Below are 17,977 nucleotides of genomic sequence, written 5' to 3'. Positions count from 1 at the left end.
CAGTAAAAGCTGGAGGAGCACATGCTAAGGCATGACAATAAGCTGTTGTATTCAAGGACCCATTACGTGGCTGAGACATCGAGACGCTGCCACAGCTGCCACCGTAGCTACTGTCACAGGACCTCTCCCAGCCTGAAGCTGGTGACCGTCCTTATTGGCTGCCTCTAAGCTTACAGCAGCCCAGCTTGCCTCAGCAGGAGGAAAAGGCCTTCCTCAGTTCTGCCTTCCAGACCTCGCATGAGAACCACCAACTCATGAGCCTTACTTCCTGAAGTCTAGCAGCCAGCCGGGCCGGGGAGCGTCCCAGGCTCACCGAGGAAGAAGGGTTGAGTTGAGAAGAGGCTTCCACACCTTCTCATTGTTCAGTTGTGTCCAGAGAGGTTAAGTGGTTTCTACAAGATCACACAGCTAGTGGGTAGTGGAGCCATTACTTAAGCCCAAGTTTGCAGGACTGTGAAGCCTGTTCTTACCCACTCCTTTCTGAGGAATGTAGGAGAAGCAGCAGTCCACATATTCTTAGCATTCCAATTAATTGTAATTACAGAGGTGATTATTATTAAATCTCAAGTTAAATTGCCAGGAGATTATTATGGATTTTACAGAGATAAAATTATACTGGCATCATGAGAAATGAATTATTCCATTATCAGGGGAGAGGAGATTCAGATGGAGTGGTCGGAGAAAATAAATGTGACTCCTCTGGGCTTAGCTGCAGAGCAAACCTCTGTCTCCCTAGACCTCTGTTCTAGGCTGCAGGTTCTTGACCCCTGTCTCTGGCAACCTGGGGAGCTTTTTTTTTTTTTTTTTTTTTGTCTTTTTTTTTTTTTTTTTTTTTTTTGTTGTTGTTGTTATTGTTGCTATTTCTTGGGCCGCTCCCGCGGCATATGGAGGTTCCCAGGCTAGGGGTTGAATCGGAGCTGTAGCCACCGGCCTACGCCAGAGCCACAGCAACGCGGGATCCGAGCCGCGTCTACAACCTACACCACAGCTCATGGCAACGCCGGATCGTTAACGCACTGAGCAAGGGCAGGGACCGAACCCGCAACCTCATGGTTCCCAGTCGGATTCGTTAACCACTGCGCCACAACGGGAACTCCCTGGGGAGCTTTAATGCCCTCTTGCTGAAGGGTTAGCATGGCGGAGGGATTCTCACAACATGGATGCCAGGCACTATGCCAGGCATATTGACCAAGATTAGCTTGTTTCATCTGCCCAAGAACTTTTGCAGTAGGTAACTGTCTCCTTTGAATTTCATGGATTGGAAGATGGGAGTCTTAGGAAGTTAAATGCCTCATCTGAGGTCACACAGTTAGTGTGTGATAAAGTCAGAGGGGGCACCCACACCTTTCTTTGTCCATATTCTGAAATCCTTAGCCCCTGTCTGTGTTTATCTGCCTCCGAGACCCAGCAAGGTCTGGCAGCCCCTCACAGCACATGCAGAACTAGGTTAAGGCAAAAAGACCCAAAGCAGCTTCCAGGACGCCACATTGGAGAACTCAGTGGAAGTGGCTTCCAGCGGGCTGGAGCCCAGCTTGGAGCGAGAGCATCTCTCTACCGTTGGGGTTCCTTCTAGGCCCAACATGCATTCCCCCGCCATACCCCGTCCTCTGGGGTTTGCAGCAAGTCCTGCAGCCACACTGTTCGGGCTTGAGAGACTTTAGTGGCTTGCTAGTCACGCCTCTCATTGTACACATGCAGAAACCGAGATTGAGAGAGAGGAAGTGACCTGCCAGAGGTAATTGAGATGATAGAATCAAGGGGAGGGCAAAACCCAGGCTGCTTCATCTTCTCCTCACAATTGGAGCTAACATTTAAAGGTCAGGAGGCATCAGAGCCCAATTCAGTGCCGCTAGAATTCATTCATCACTAAGAACCTTCTGCTAACCTTTACTTGTTAGCTTCTAGATAGTGGTCGTGTTTTATTTCTTGATTTGGGTGATGGTCCCATGGCTATCGTGACCCTGTGCAAATTCATTGAGCTGACTACTAATGAGGGTTTTTTTGCATTTTTAATATTATGTCAGATTTCAATAAAAGGTTTACTTAAAAATAATGTTGGCTGATTTGCAACAACACACATGGACCTGTGGAATATTTTGCTTAGTGAAACAAGTCAGATGGAGAGAGACAGATACCGTGTGACATCACTTATATGTGGAATCTAAAAAACAAACAAAAAGCCAAAATAAATGAACAAACCAAACAAAAACAACATGGAGACACAGAGAATAGAGTGGTGGTGACCAGAGAAAAATGTTTGGGGGGGTGGAGGGGGTGAAATGGGTCAAGGGGATCAGCTGTATGGCGATGGATGGAAATTAAATTTTTGGTGGTGAGCACACTATAGGGAAATATAGTGTTGCACACATGAAACTTCTTTAATGTTATAAACCAGTGTTACCTCAATAAAAATAATGTTGGCTGATTAGACTGCTCCCAGGACCAGAAAAATATTCCATGTTTTAATTGAAAAGTATTTTCCTTCTAGTGTTAAAAGCTGGAGAAACCAAATCCAGTGCTGCTGTCAACTCAGGCTTTGAGAAAACTGAGGAGTGAAAGAGCCAAGAAGGTTTAGGGGCTTTGGGGCAAAAAAATAAATAAATAAAATAAAATAAGCTTTTTTTTTTTAACTTTTTCTTCAGAAAGGATAAACACGCGCGCATGCAAATGAGAGCTGTGGCCGAGACTTGTAGCTGCTCACAAATTACTTACCTCTTCCTCCTGGGCAAGCACTGGGCTGCGCTTCCCAGCCCCTCTTGCAGGTAGGTGCAGCCACATGACTGGATGCTGGCCACGGGAATACCCAGAGTGGGTAGAAGTGATGGATAGAGATTCCACGTTTGGCCCATAACCCCTCCGGCGTACAACCCTTGATTACCACTTCCTGTCTTCTGGCCTAGGAGAACGTCCTCTCTGATCTTAGAAGAGGGCAGAGCCTTCAGACAGAAGGGGCCCGGGGCCCTGTGACGCCATGTGGAGAGGGCCATGTGGCAGCGTCAGCTGATCAGGAAGACCCGTGTCGGGGCATTGCACAAGCCGCCCATAAACTTGACTGTATAAAGTGTTGAAATGCATAGCTTATTTGTTACAGCAGCTAGCCCAGCCTAAAGAACACAGGAGCCACTTGGAAATTAGGAAAGTCCTGTTCTCCAGATCACCCCTATCTTCTCAGCATAGAGACATCCCCAAGGAATTTTTTTTTAAATCTGAGAAGCCAGCGTGGCCTCCTGCCTGCCACCTCTTGACGCTTACTTTAGAAGCAGTTGTGATAGGTACATTCCTGAGCTTGCCAGGTGAGTTGGGGCAAGAGATGCAGGGAGGGAGGCTCGTTATTAGCTGTGAGGGTTGGCAGTCCTTTTGTCGTTGTTGTTATTGTTCTGTCTCCTTTGTGGACAGAGTGCTTAGAACAGCAGGACTCTGGACACACTCAGTACAGGGGGCTAACAGTTCTGTACCACCAGAGGGCAATGCTATATAATAGCTGATGCACATATGATAGCTGAATCTTCATGAAAGGGAGAAATGGAGTCCGTGTTTATGGAAAGGGGCAGTGGGCTGACCCCAGGATTGTGGACGGTCTCTGGTGGTGGTTGGGGACGTCGAGGAAGGTATCTTAGAGATACATGCCTCCACCTCCATCTCCCTTGCCGTTGTTACAGGACCAACCCTGCCTGTGCTTTTCCTGCATGTCTAAAAATTCTCCACCTGGAATAACCAGCTGCATGAGGTAAGGAAAAACTGCTTCAGCTACCTTCCACCAAAACATGCAAACGTGCAGAGCTGTTAGAAAACAGGCACTGAGAGCAAAAACAAATAAAAGGAGAAGCCCATGAGGGGACAGAGTCCCATTTTGTTTTCTCCAGGGCCTGGGGCCTGCAAGAGTTTATAAGGAAACAGCAGTTTCTCTAGCAATACCCTATGGGTTCCCGTTAAAACTCATGGTTGTGCGTTCTGCTTCCTGGAGTGGATCAGGGGGTGGGGGGGGGGATGATGGTGAGCTAGCCTTTTTTTTTCCAGACGAAGTTTCTGGCTAGAAATAACTAGAAAAGAAGACTGTTTGATGGCGTTAAAGAGCAACCAAACATTACTAAAAGCAAGATCTTGGAGAGAAAGGGAGACCAGGAGTCCGAGTCCACTATTTGCTCAATCCTTGAGATATTTGTTCATTTGAACTTTTGATTGAAAAGCTGATCAGAAAGTGGCAGCTGAGAAACTAAGTATAGCTTTTGACAGCTCTCACCAGCTGGCAGGAACAAAAGTTGGAGTCTGAGACCTACTGATCAGGAGAGGATATGATGAACAGCTTAGGTTTTCAGTGGGTATCTCAAAGATCTACTACCCAGAATAAGAGAGTCTTAGTCCAAATTTCCTAGAAGGCAGAGGCGGAGGTAAAAGCTTGCATGCTGCCACTTTACTAGGAAACACACTTGCAGGGAAGCTGTGAGTGCGGTAGGGCAGAAGGGAGAATGTATAAGGGAGCATATACTGAGCTCTGCAAAACTCCAGTTCCCCTCAGAACTTGCAAGGTCATCTATAACAAGGAAGATCTGATACTGTCTCAGACCAGATGAGAAGTGATAACTAGACATGAAGTGGTATCCTGAAACAGAAAAGAGACATTGGGGAAAAACTAGGAGTTCCTGTTGTGGCTCAGCAGTTTAAGAACCCAGGTAGTACCCATGAGGATGCAGATACGATCCCTGGCCTCGCTCGGTGGGTTAAGGATCTGTGGATCTGGTGTTACCACAAGTTGTGGCATAGATCGTGGATATGGCTCAGATTCCACGTTGCTGTGGATGCGGTGTAGGCCTGCAGCTGCAGCTCTTCTTACTCAACCTCTAGCCCAGGAACTTGTATATGCTGTAAGTGCGGCCATAAAAGAGAGTGAGCAAGAGAGAAAGAGGGGGAAATAGAAAAGAGAAAAAAAGAAAAAAAAAGAGAAAAACTAATGGAAGCTAAATAAAGTATGGAGTTCAGTTAATTATGTACCAGTGTTGGCTCCCTAATTGTTACAGATGTAACTTAGTAATATAAATTGTTATCAATATGGAAAATTGCATGCAAAATATATATAACTCTCTTTACAACTTTTTTTTGTAAATCTAAACCTATCCTAAGATAAAATCTTTATTTTTTATTTTATTTATTTATCTATTATTTTTATAATGATTTTTCCCACTGTAGTTGTTTTGCAGTGTTTTGTCAGTTTCCACTGTACAGCAAAGTGAGCCAGTCTCACACACACACACATATGTATTCTTTTTCTCGCATTATGCTCCGTCATGTTCCATCACAAGTGACTGGATATAGTCCCCTGTGCTATACAGGATCTCATTGCTTATCCACTCCAAATGCAATAGTTTGCATCTCTTAACACCAGATTCCCAGTCCATCCACTCCCTCCCCCTTGGCAACCACCAGTCTGTTCTCCAAGTCCATGCATTTCTTTTCTGTGGAAAGGCTCATTTGTATCATATATTAGATTCCAGATGTAAATGATATATGATATTTGGCTTTCTCTTTCTGACTTACTTCACTTAGTATGAGAGTCTCTCATTCCATCCATGTTGCTGCAGATGATGTTATTTTGTTCTTTTTTTATGGCTGAGTAGTATTCCATTGTGTATGTATACCATATCTTCTTTTTTTGTGTGTGTGTGTGGCTTTTTAGGGCCAAATATGTGGCGTATGGAGGTTCCCAGGCTAGGGGTCCAATCGGAGTTATAGCTGCTGGCCTACATCACAGTCATGGCAACACCAGGTCCAAGCCGCGTCTGTGCCTTACACCACAGCTCATGGCAACGCCAGATCCTTAACCACTGAGCAAGGCCAGGGGTTGAAGCTGAAATCTCGTGGTTCCTAGTCGGATTCATTTCTGCTGTGCCATGATGGGAACTCCATATACCACATCTTCTTAATCCATTCATATGTTGATGGACATTTAGGCTGTTTCCATGTCTTGGCTATTGTGAATAGTGCTACAATGAACATACGGGTGAATGAAAGTTTTGTCTGGATATCTGTTCAGTTCATATGGTAGTTCTCTATTTAGTTTTCTGAGGTACCTCCATACTGTTTTCCATAGTGGCTGTACCATTTTACATTCCCACCAACAGTGTAGGGGGTACCCTTTTCTCCACATCCTCTCCAGCATTTGGTATTTGTTGACTTGTTAATGATGGCCATTCTGACAGGTATGAGGTGGTACTTCACAGTAGTTTTGATTTGCATTTCTCTAATGATCAGTGATGTTGAGAATTTTTTTTCATGTACCTGTTGGCCATCTGTATATCTTCTTTGGAGAAATGTCTATTCAGGTCTTTTGCCCATTTTTCAATTGGGTTGTTGGTTTTTTTGCTATTGTTGTATAAGTTGTTTGTATATTTTAGAGATTAAGCCCTTGTCCATTGCATTGTTTGAAACTATTTTCTCCCATTCTGTAGGTTGTCTTTTTGGTTTTTTTTTATGGTTTCCTTTGCTGTGCAATAAAATTTTATTTAAAAGAGTTAACAGGTAGATTAAACCAAATGAGTTTTATCTGTTGAAAACATCAATAATAATGTCTTGTGGGATTACAAACATTTTAAATCACATACACTTCAATCATATGTAATAAGTGTTAATAGACATAAACATATACAGTTAGATTACGTATATGTAATTAAAATAACAGCAGTAGCTTAAGGGCAGAAGGATGGGGATACTGAGATGTTATAAAATCCTGGTATTGTCTGCGAGATTGTTAGACTATTCATTTATACTAGATTTTAATAAAAAGGCGTGTTGTAATCTCTAGGTTCATCATCAACAGAATAGAAGCTGAATGTGTAACTTCACCAATAGAGAAGAAAAATAGGATGAAACAATACTTCATATGAAAGAAAGTAAGAAGGGAAATGGAACATATAAGAGGTAAGAAAATAGAAAATAAATAGTAAATTGTAGTGCTGAAACTTAAATATCAGTTGTAACCTTAAATATGAATGAAGAAAATGTTCCAACTCAAAGTCTAAGATAGAGTAAATTTAGAAACAACAGACTTACCCAAAATGTTTCTTTAAATAATATACTTTAATTATAAGGATACAGAATTATTAAAAAAATGGAGATGGGAAAAGACATTCATTCAAACAGTAACTGAAGAAAACCGATGTAGTTAGATGGACCTCAAAACATAGCATTATTGGAGATAAAGAGGGATTATGTACGTTAACGGGGTCAATCCCCAGAAATGTGTAACAATTCAAACTCATAGGCATTTCATGATAGAGGCTCAAAACGTAAAGAGCAAAATTGGACAAACTAAAACGGAAAAAGACAAATCTACAACTATAGTGGGAGATTATTTGAAATTGTCTTCTCTTAGCAACTGATAGAACAAGCAGAAAAAAAAAAATCAAGATTTAAAAGGATCAAGGAATTCCTGTCATGGCTCAGCAGTAACCAACCTGACTGGTATCCATGAGGACACATGCTCAGTCTCTGGCCTTGCTCAGTGGGTCAGGGATCCAGCATTGCCGTGAGCTGTGGTATAGGTCACAGATGTGGCTCGGATCCAGTGTTGCTGTGGCTGTGTTGTAGGCCGGCAGCTGGGGTTCAGATTCAATCCCTAGCCTGGGAACTTCCATGTGGTGCAGGTGTAGCCATAGAAAGAAAAATAAATAAAATAAAAACGTAAAAGAATTGAGCTATATAATAAAAAAGTTGACCTAAATAACATAATACTGCCACCTCCTAGCAGTGAGAGATCGAATTTATAGTTGACCCTTGAACAACATGGTTTGAACTGTGTGGATCCATTACATGTGGGTTTTTTTTCACTGACTAGTCCTACAGTACTGCACTATTCACAGTTGGATGACTCTGAGGATGTGGGACTGTGGATATGAAGGGCCAACTGGCAAGTTACACTTGGATTTTTGACACATGCAGTCAGTGCTCTAACCTGATGAGTTGTTCAAGGGTCGACTGTACATTCTTTTCAAGTGCATGTGAACATTTGCCAAAACTGAACATATGTTGAGCCATAAAGCAAATTTCAAAGAACTGAAACACAGAAGGTATTCTCTAACCATGGTAGAATTAAGCTAAAATCAGTAACAATAAGCTTACTAGAAAATGCGCAAATGTTTGGAAATTAAGCAGCATATTTCAATTTTTTTATTTTCTATATATATTTTTATTACTCAAATTATCACATCTGTAGTTGTATAATGATCATAACAATCCAGTTTCACAGGATTTCCATCCCATAACCCAAGTACATCCTCCATCCCCCAAACTGTTTTTCAATGTCTGTTGAGTCAGTATCTCTTCTGCAAAGAAGTTCATTCTGTCCTTTTTTCAGATTCCACCTGTCAGTGATAACATTTGATGTTGGCATCTCATTGTCTGAGTGACTTCACTTAGCATGGTAATTCCTAGGTCCATCCATGTTGGTAAAAATGCCAGTATTTCATTCCTTTTAATGGCTGATTTATATTCCATTGTGTGTATGCACCACATCTTCTTGATCCACTCCTGTGTCAATGGACATTTAGGTTGTTTCCATGTCTTGGCTATTGCAAATAGTGCTGCAATGAACATCAGCATACATCTGTCTTTGTGAGTCATGGTTTTCTCTGGATAGATGTCCAGGAGTGGGATTGCTGGATCAAATGGGAGTTCTATGTTTAGTTTTCTGAGGAATCTCCATCCTGTTTTCCACAGTGGTTGCACCAATTTTCGCTCCCACCAACAGTGCAATAGGGTTCCTATTTTCTCCACACCCTCTCTAGCACTTATTGTTTGTAGACTTTTCGATGATGGCCATTCTGGCTGGTGTAAGGTGGTACCTCATCGTGGTTTTGATTTGCATTTCTCTAATCATGTGTGATGTTGACCATCTTTTCATATGTTTTTTGGCCATTTGCATGTCTTCTTTGGAGAACTGTCTGTTTAGATCTTCTGCCCATTTTTGGATGGGGTTGTTCATTTTTTTGGTATTGAGCCAAAGAAGGTGTTTATAAATTTTGGAGATGAATCCCTTGTCAGTCGATTCACTTACAGAGATTTTCTCCCATTCTGTGGATTGTCTTTTTGTTTTGTTTAGGGTTTCCTTTGCTGTGCAGGAACTTTTCAGTTTAATTAGGTCCCATTTGTTTATTTTTGTTTTTATTGTCAGTACTCTAAGAGGTGGATCTGAGAAGATGTTGCTGTCATTTATGTTAGAGAGAGTTTGGCCTATGTTTTCCTCTAAGTGTTTGATAGTGTCTGGTCTTATATCTAGGTCTTTAATCCATTTGGAGTTTCTTTTTGTGTATGGTGTTAGGGAGTGTTCTAGTTTCATTCTTTTCCATGTGGCTGTCCAGTTTTCCCAGTACCACTTATTGAACAAGCTGTCCTTTCTCCATTGTATATCCTTGCCTCCTTTGTCATAGATGAGTTGATGTAGGTGGGTGGGTTGAATTCTGGGCTTTCTATCCTGTTCCACTGATCTATGTTTCTGTCTTTGTGCCAGTACCACATGTTTCTGATGATTGTTGCTTTGTAGTATAGTCTGAAGTCCAGGAGCCTGATTCCTCCAACTCCTTTTTTTTTTTTTCAGGATGGCTTTGGCTTTTTCTGGGTCTTTTGTGCTTCCCAACAAACTTTAAAATATTTTGTTCAAGTTCTGTGAAAAATGTCCTTGGTAATTTGATAGGGATTGCATTGAATCTGTAGATTGCCTTAGGTAGTATAGTCATTTTGATAATATTAACTCTTCCAATCCACGAGCATGGTATGTCTTTCCATCTATTTGTGAAATCTTTGATTTCTTTCATCAGTGTCTTATAGTTTTCAGAGTACAGGTCTTATGTCTTTTTAGGTAGGTTTACTCCTAGGTATTTTATTCTTTTGGATGTGATGGTAAATGGGATTGCTTCCCTAATTTCTCTTTCTGCTCTTTCATTGTTAGTGTGTAGACATGCCGTCGATTTTTGTGTATTAATTTCGTATCCTGCAACTTTGCGAAATTCATGGATGAGCTCTAACAGTTTTCTGGTAGAGTCTTTAGGATTCTCTAGGTATAGTATGATGTCATCTGCAAATAGTGATAGTTTTATTTCTTCCTTTCCAATTTGGATTCCTTTTATTTCTTTTTCTTCTCTGATTGCCATGGCTAGGACTTCCGAAACTATGTTGAAAAGTAGTGGTGAGAGCAGATATCCTTGTCATGTTCCTGATCTCAGTGGGAATTCTTTCAGCTCTTCACCATTGAGAATGATGTTCGCTGTGGGTTTGTCATATATGGCCTTTATCATGTTGAGGTAGGTTCCCTCTATGCCCACTTTCTGAAGGATTTTTTTTATCAGAAATGGGTGTTGGATTTTGTCAAAGGCTTTTTCCACGTCTTTTGAGAGGATCATATGGTTTTTATTCTTCAATTTGTTAATGTGGTCAATCACACTGATGGATTTGCGGATATTGAAGAACCCTTGCATCCCTGGGACAAACCCCACTTGATCATGATGTACAATCCTTTTAATGTATTGTTGGATGCGGTTTACTAGCATTTTATTGAGGATTTTTGTATCTATGTTCGTCAGTGAAATTGGCCTGTAGTTTTCTTTTTTTGTGGTATCTTTGTCTGGTTTTGGTATCAGGGTGATGGTGGCCTCATAGAAGCAGTATATTTCTAAATAAAGTCGTGGGTCAAAGAATAGCAAAGTGGAGAGGAGGAACTAACTAAATAATAATGAAAATACAACATAGGGAAACCTATGAGCTGTGGACTGAATGTTTATGTCTCCTTAGAATTCCTATGGTGAAGCCCTAATCCCCAGTGTGATGGTGTTGGAGGCCGGGCCTTTGGGAGGTAATTAGGTTTAGATGAGGTGACATGAATGGAGCTCCCATGATGAGATCAGCATCTTTAAAAGAAGAGAAAGATGGAGTTCCTGGCATGGCTCAGCGGTTAACGAACCCGGCTAGGATCCACACGGCTGTGGGTTGGATCCCTGGCCTCACTCAGTGGGTTAAGGATCCGGCATTGGCATGAGCCGTGGTGTAGGTCACAGATGCGGCTCGGATCTGGTGTTGCTGCAGCTGTGGTGTACGCTGGCAGCTGTAGCTGCTATTCGACCCCTAGCCTGGGAACCTCCATATGCCATGGGTGCGGCCCTAAAAAGCAATAAATGAATAAATAAGCAAACAAAAGAAGAGGAAGCGGCAAGAGCCCTCTTTGTCTTCACCACGTGAGGATCCAGCAGAAAGATGGCCTGTGTGCAGACTGGGAAGAGGGCCCTCACCGGACAGTACATCTGTTGGCACCTTGATCTTAGAATCCCTTGCCTCCAGAATATGAAAAGTAAAAGTGCGTTGTTTAAGCCATCCAGGCTGTGGAATTTTGTTATGGAATGGCAATGATAGTAAGCCTGGACCTAGGAGGAAATGTATAACCTGGAATTCCTATAGGAGAAAAGAGGAAAGAGCGTCTATCTCCAGGAGGCACATTCAGTCCAAAGAGTTCCACTTCCAGACGCGTGAAGTAGTTTGTGGCAAGGCAGTGCTCCCACTAACCCCCTCCCCGTGGAAACACCAACCATAAAAGCCATATATTCAGAAGCATCAGAGAACTGCAGCGGCAGTGGCGATTAAAGGATATGAGAGTTCATTGACGGGAAAACTCTTCACCAAATGATGCAGAATACACATTCTTTTCAAGAGATACTTATGTGGTCAGTTCATTTTCAGTAAAGTTGCCAAATCAAACCAATGGAGAAAGAGAAGTCTTTTCATCAAAAAGTGCTGGAACAATTTGAGTATCCACATGAGGGCAAATGAAACTCAACCTCCCTACCTCACACTATATACAAGATTTAATTTGCCATGGATCATAAAAGTAAATGGAAAAACTCAAACTCTAAAGATAGTAAGGAAAATAATCTTCATCATCTGGGGCTAGGCAAAGATTTCTCAGAACCAGAAAGATCGAACGATGAAAGAAGTCATTGATGAAGCGGAATTTATCAAAAGTAAAAACATCTGTTCATCAAAAACCACCATTAAGAAAACAGGCAAGCCACAGACTGAAAGAAAATATTTGCGAGATATATAACTGAAAAAGAACTTGTATTCAGAATACATAAAAAACTCTTACAACTTAATAATGTAAAAGACAAATAACCCTCATAAAAATAAGCTAAAGACTGGACAGACATTTCACAAAGGAAGCTATTTGAGTGGCCAGTAAGTGTGAAAAAGTGCTCAGCATTATGAAGCATCAGGAAAGTGGCCAGTGTGTAGAGCAACCCGAGCTCTCGTATTGCTGGTAGGAACATAAAAGTGCACAGCCATTCTAGAAACCTCTGAAAATTTCTTAGCTCGTTAAATAGGCACTTAAGCTTTGCTCTAGCAGTTTCAGTCCTAGTTATTTATGCGAGTGATATAACAATATATGTCCATAACCCATCTTATATAAGAATGCTCCTTACACCTTTATTCATGATAACAAAAAACTGGAAAAAAACCACCCAAACTCAAATATTCGTCACCAGGAGAATGGATGTAACAGATCCGGGTCTGTTTATACAAGGTGGTGCTCTTCTCCAGTGATAGACTGTTAATGCACACAGCTACACGGATTGATGTCCAAACCAAGACAGCTGAAGACAAAAGAGCTCTGTGCGGTGTGATTCCATTTTTATGAAGTTTTAAAACTAAGACCAATTTGAGGTGAAAAACGTGAAAATGATGTTGCCTCTGGGGGTGAAGATTAACTGGGAAGGGACATGAGGGAATTTGGGAAGGTGAGGAAAATGTTCCCTTTTATGATAAAGGAGGCAATTAAGTGAGGTAACCATCGGACAAGATCTACACTTGCACGTGTCTATATCTTACCTTAGAATGTAACAGCTGGCAAACATCATCATCGTCCGGGAGTTCCCGTCGTGGCTAGCTATGACGGACCCGACTAGCATCCATGAGGATGCGGGCTCGACTCCTGGCCTCACTTGGTGGGTTAAGGATCCAGTGTTGCGGTGAGCTGTGGTGTAGGTTGCAGATGTGGCGCAGATCCTGCGTGGCTGTGGCTGGGTGTAAGCCAATTTCTGTAGCTCCAGTTCGCCCCCTAGCCTGGGAACTTCCATATGCCCTGGGTGTAGCCCTAAAAGGACAAAAAAAAAAAAAAAAAAAAAAAATCATCAAGTTAGGGAGTTTGGGGGAGTATAGACAGTGGTAGAATGGCAGGATTTGGTAATTGTTGTCGCTCGGTGATGAATATATTGAAGATAATTTTATTCTCCTCCTGATGTGTAAATATGTGTATTTTTCCATAATAGACTTTATAAATGAGTGTGAAGTAGGAAGTTTTATGATTTCTTTTTAAGGAAGCAAAAACTAAGAGAGTAAGTTGCCAGCAAGTCTTTATTAAAAGAAACATTAATCATAGTTTTTTCTTTTTTTTGGCCGCACCAGCAGCATATGGAGTTCCTGGGCTAGGGGTCCAATCGGAGTTATAGCTGCCGGCCTACACCACAGCCACAGCAACGCCAGATCCGAGCTGTGGCTGTGACCTACACCACAATTCACAGCAACGCCGGATCCTTAACCCACTGAGCGAGGCCAGGGATCGAACCCGCAACCTCATGGTTCCTAGTCGGATTCGTTTCTCCTGCACCACGGCGGGAACTCCCTAATCCTAGTTTTTTCAAGAGATAAAAGTTATCCACATAGAAATGTAGATATGCAGTTGAGACTGAAGAGAACCAGAAAGGGTAAATATGGGAATGAACATGGGTAAATATAACCGTAGAGTTTAAAATATATGTAGAAGATGCATGAGAATAATGAACGGTTGAGGTAGTTAAAATATTCTTCCAGTAGGGAGTTCCCTTTGTGGCTCAGTGGTTAACGAACCTGACTAGGATTCAGTAGGATGGGGGTTTGATCCCTGGTCTTGCTTAGTGGGTTAAGGATGTGGCATTGTCTTGAGCTGTGGTGTAGGTCGCAGATGTGGGTCAGATCTGCCATTGCTGTGGCTGTGGTGTAGGTCGGCAGCTGCGTCTCCGGTTCAACACCTAGTCCTGGGACTTCCATGCGCCTTAGGTATGGCCCTAAAAAGCAAAAAAGCAAAAAAAAAAAAAAAAAAAAGGCTAAGGTATTGACATTATTAGGAAGATACAAAAAGTAACTTCTTGGGGAGTTCCCGTCTTGGTGCAGTGGTTAACAAATCCGACTAGGAACCATGAGGTTGCGGGTTCGATCCATGGCCTTGCTCAGTGGGTTAAGGATCCGGCGTTGCTGTGGCTGTGGTGTAGGCCAGCGGCTATAGCTCCAATTAGACCCCTAGCAACCTCCATATGCTGCAGGGAGCGGCCCTAGAAAAGGCAAAAAGCCAAAAAAAAAAAAAAAAAAAATCTTGGTAAAATGTCAAGGAGACATCTCATAATGTCTGTGGTAATCGATTTTAATCATAATAGGAAACTAGTAACAGTAATAATATTAGTATCCACTGGTGATTTTTTTGCTGACACTAATCCTTACCTTGATGGTTGCAAAATGCTGATTTTCCAGCTCCATCACTCCCTCTACACTTACTAGTTGCCATTGGTCCTTCCACTAAAGGAAGAGAACTTCTTCCCCTGCCCTTTATGAATAAATAAATATATATTATATGTAAGTATATATTAAATATATACTTGTGTATACTATATGTGTAAGTATACATTATGTGTGATAAGTATGTATTTTACACACATATACCTTTTTATGATCAGTGTGGATTCCGGAATCCCTCATATTGTCCCAGACCAGGGGAGCCACTTACACTGGTTCCTTGTTCCTGTGACATGTCCCCATGACTTTGAGGGTGTGTGTGCCCCTGTGCACAGGTATTTCCCTACTTTCTGGCATACTATGAAATTCTAGTCTCATCCTATGCACTTCTGGCCTCAGGCCTAGGATGTGCCACTTCTCCAAGGAGCCTTGAGCAGGAAATGGGAGCAGAAGTCACCATCTCAGTGTTCGATGTGCTTATCGCTCCATGGGGGTCTTCTTGGCCTTTTCAGCAGGCAGAACTAGGAAATGTATGCGTGTATAACACATACGCACACACATGCATGTACGTATTCACACCCATGCATGTATCGTATGCACATACAAGTATATACACATATCTATTTCTCTATGCCAATTTTATTTTATTTATTTGTTTTTTCTTTTTAGGTGCGCACTTGTGCCAGGTGGAGGTTCCCAGTCTAGCGGTCAAATTGAAGATTCAGTCACCAGCCTACACCACAGCCACAGCAAGGCGGGATCTGAGCCGTGTCTGCAACCGACACCACAGCTCATGGCAGTGCTGGATCCTTAACCCACTTACTGAGGCCAGGGGTCAAACCTGCATCCTCAGGGATGCTAGTCAGATTTGTTTCCGCTCAGCCACAATGGGAACTCCTATATACCAATTTTAGAAATGAGTTCGTGCCGGTACCTCTAGTCCCAGCTCATCCCCATAGGGCTCTTTCTTGCCTTTCTACATTTCATATTTCTATGTTCCTTTTTCCCATGGTGAGAACCCTGGCTCCCAATAATATCAACACATTTACTCTTTTTTTTTTTTTTTTTTTTTTTTTTTTGTCTTTTAGGGCTGTGCCTGTGGCACATAGAGGTTCCCAGGTTCCCAGGCCATGGGTCAAATTGGAGCTGCAGTTGTTGGCCTCTGCCACAGCCACAAGCCACAGCAATATGGGATCCGAGCCACATCTGTGATGTACACCACAGCTCATGGCAACAGTTGATCCTTACCCATTGAGCAAGGCCAGGGATCGAACCTGCATCCTCATGGATACTAGTTGGGTTTGTTAACCACTAACCCACAACGGGAACTCCATCAACACATTTACTCTTTTACTAAAACCTTATAATAGATCCAAAATTGTTTTAGAATTGATTTTTCGGAGTTCCCGTTGTGATGCAACAAAAATGAAACCCACTAGGAACCATGAGGTTTCAGGTTTGATCCCTGGCCTCGCTTAGTGGGTTAGGGATCCAGCGTTGTGGTGTAGGTCGCAGATTGGCTTGAATCTGGCATTGCTGTGGCATAGGCTGGAGGCAACAGCTTCAATTGGACCCCTAGCCTGGGAACCTCCATATGTTGCAGGTGCAGCCCTAAAAGAAAGACAGAAAAGAGAAAAAAAATTTTTTTTGATTTTTCTCCTAGCACTGCAAAAAAAAAAAAAAAAAAAAAAATCACGAAAACCTCAATAAAAGTTGGTTCTCTGACTTCCTTTCTTACCACAGACAGTAACTGCCGCCGTCCCCCCATTCAGTAGGATTATGGTTATCATTTGAAATACAGTTGGGTTCATTGGTTTCAGTTTGATTTCACTTTTAGGAATGTTCTCCTTGATCATTCTTATAGATGCAGTTTTAGTTTCTGAATATTGTAGAACAAATAGACTCAGAGAAATGTTACTGTCTTCCTTGCTTTCTGCCCCTCAGCTCTTATATGTGACCCTGCATTCGCTGTTTTCTGCTTTATCCTTCCTGTGTTTCTCTGTGTTTCTGTTTGTAGAGATAGATGTGTGTTTTCTCATTTTCCCTTTCTTTCTCCTCTTTCTTTCTTTTTCTTTTTTTTTTTCTTTTCTTTTTTTTTTTTTTGCTTTCTAGGGCCGCGCCCATGGCATATGGAGGTTCTCAGGCTAGGGGTCCAATCGGAGCTATAGCTGCTGGCCTACGCCACAGCCACAGCAACGCAGGATCCGAACCACGTCTGCGACCTACACCACAGCGCATGGCAACGCCAGATCCTTAACCCGCTGAGCAAGGCCAGGGATGGAACCTGCAACCTCATGGTTCCTAGTCCGATTCCTTTGCACTGAACCATGACGGGAACTCCTCCCTTCTTTCTTATACAAAATGTAACATGCTATATATGATCACTTGCACTTTGCTTTTTTCATTTAACAACATCTCCTGGAAATCACTCCATAATCAGTTCATAGAGATTTTCATCCTTTTTTTTTTTTTTTTACAGTATATTGTGTATACTATGTGTATGTGTCCGACTTTATTCAACCAATCTCCTATGCTTGGATATTTAAGTATTTTCAATATTTTGTTATTACAAATAATGAAGCAATAAATAATCTTGTGGATATGTATTTTCATATTATTGGGGTGCATTTTCAGGGTAAATTCTAAAAGCAGAATTCTTTGGTTAAGTGTAAATTCAGATACAGTTTTATCAAATATTGTGAAATTCCCCTTCATAGGTCAGTAATAGTTTTCATTCCTACCAGCAGTGTATGAGAGCCTGTTTCCTTCAGCTGTGCCAACAAAGTGTAGTTTCAGGGTTTTGAATTTTTTCCAGGCTGATAAGTAAGAAATGATACCTAGGTGTAGTTTTATTTACACTTTTCTTATAAGTGAGGTTGAATATCTTTTCATATTTTAAGCACCATTTTTATATCTTTTTGTTAATTGTATCATTTGAGCATTTTTTTCAATGGGATTTAAATACCACTCCCTCCCCAGTTTTCAGAAGATGTATTTATGCAACTGCTATGGACTGAATTGTGTCCCTCCGAAATTCATATTGAAGCTGGAATTCCAATGTGGCTGCATTTGGAGAGAGGGCCTTTAGGATGTGATTAAAATTAAATGAGGTCGTAAGGGTGGGGCCCTAATCCATTAGGATTAGTGTCCTTCTAAGTAGAGACACCAGGAAATGAAAGATCTCCTCCCCACCCCCACCCCCCACCCCCCACACACAGAAGAAAGGTCATGTGAAGAGAAACAGCTGTGTGCTCTGGAAGAGACTTTTACCAGAAATTGAACTGTATCAGAACTTTGATCTTGGACTTTTCCAGCCTTCAGAACTGTGAGAAAATTCTGTTATTTACACCAGCCAGACTTTGGTATTTTGTTATGGTGACTTAAACAGATTAAGAAAAGGACAATAACCTTTACCTGGGTTTGAATTTTGCCAGTGTTTTCCTCCAATTTGTCATTTTGT

At 41.8% G+C, this 17,977-nt stretch overlaps 1 long non-coding RNA gene across 1 annotated transcript; it reads left to right on the top strand.

The window, feature by feature from the left end:
• Nucleotides 3,058-15,246, top strand: LOC110259484. The gene is made up of 4 exons (XR_002341916.1): nt 3,058-3,293; nt 3,660-3,727; nt 6,797-6,912; nt 15,187-15,246. It is a non-coding gene; the product is annotated as an uncharacterized LOC110259484 (long non-coding RNA).

The sequence above is a fragment of the Sus scrofa genome, chromosome 2, assembly GCF_000003025.6.
Source record: "Sus scrofa isolate TJ Tabasco breed Duroc chromosome 2, Sscrofa11.1, whole genome shotgun sequence".
NCBI classification, from domain to species: domain Eukaryota; kingdom Metazoa; phylum Chordata; class Mammalia; order Artiodactyla; family Suidae; genus Sus; species Sus scrofa.
Note: the sequence above shows the minus strand (reverse complement) of the source record. Positions and strands in the feature narration are given on the sequence as shown.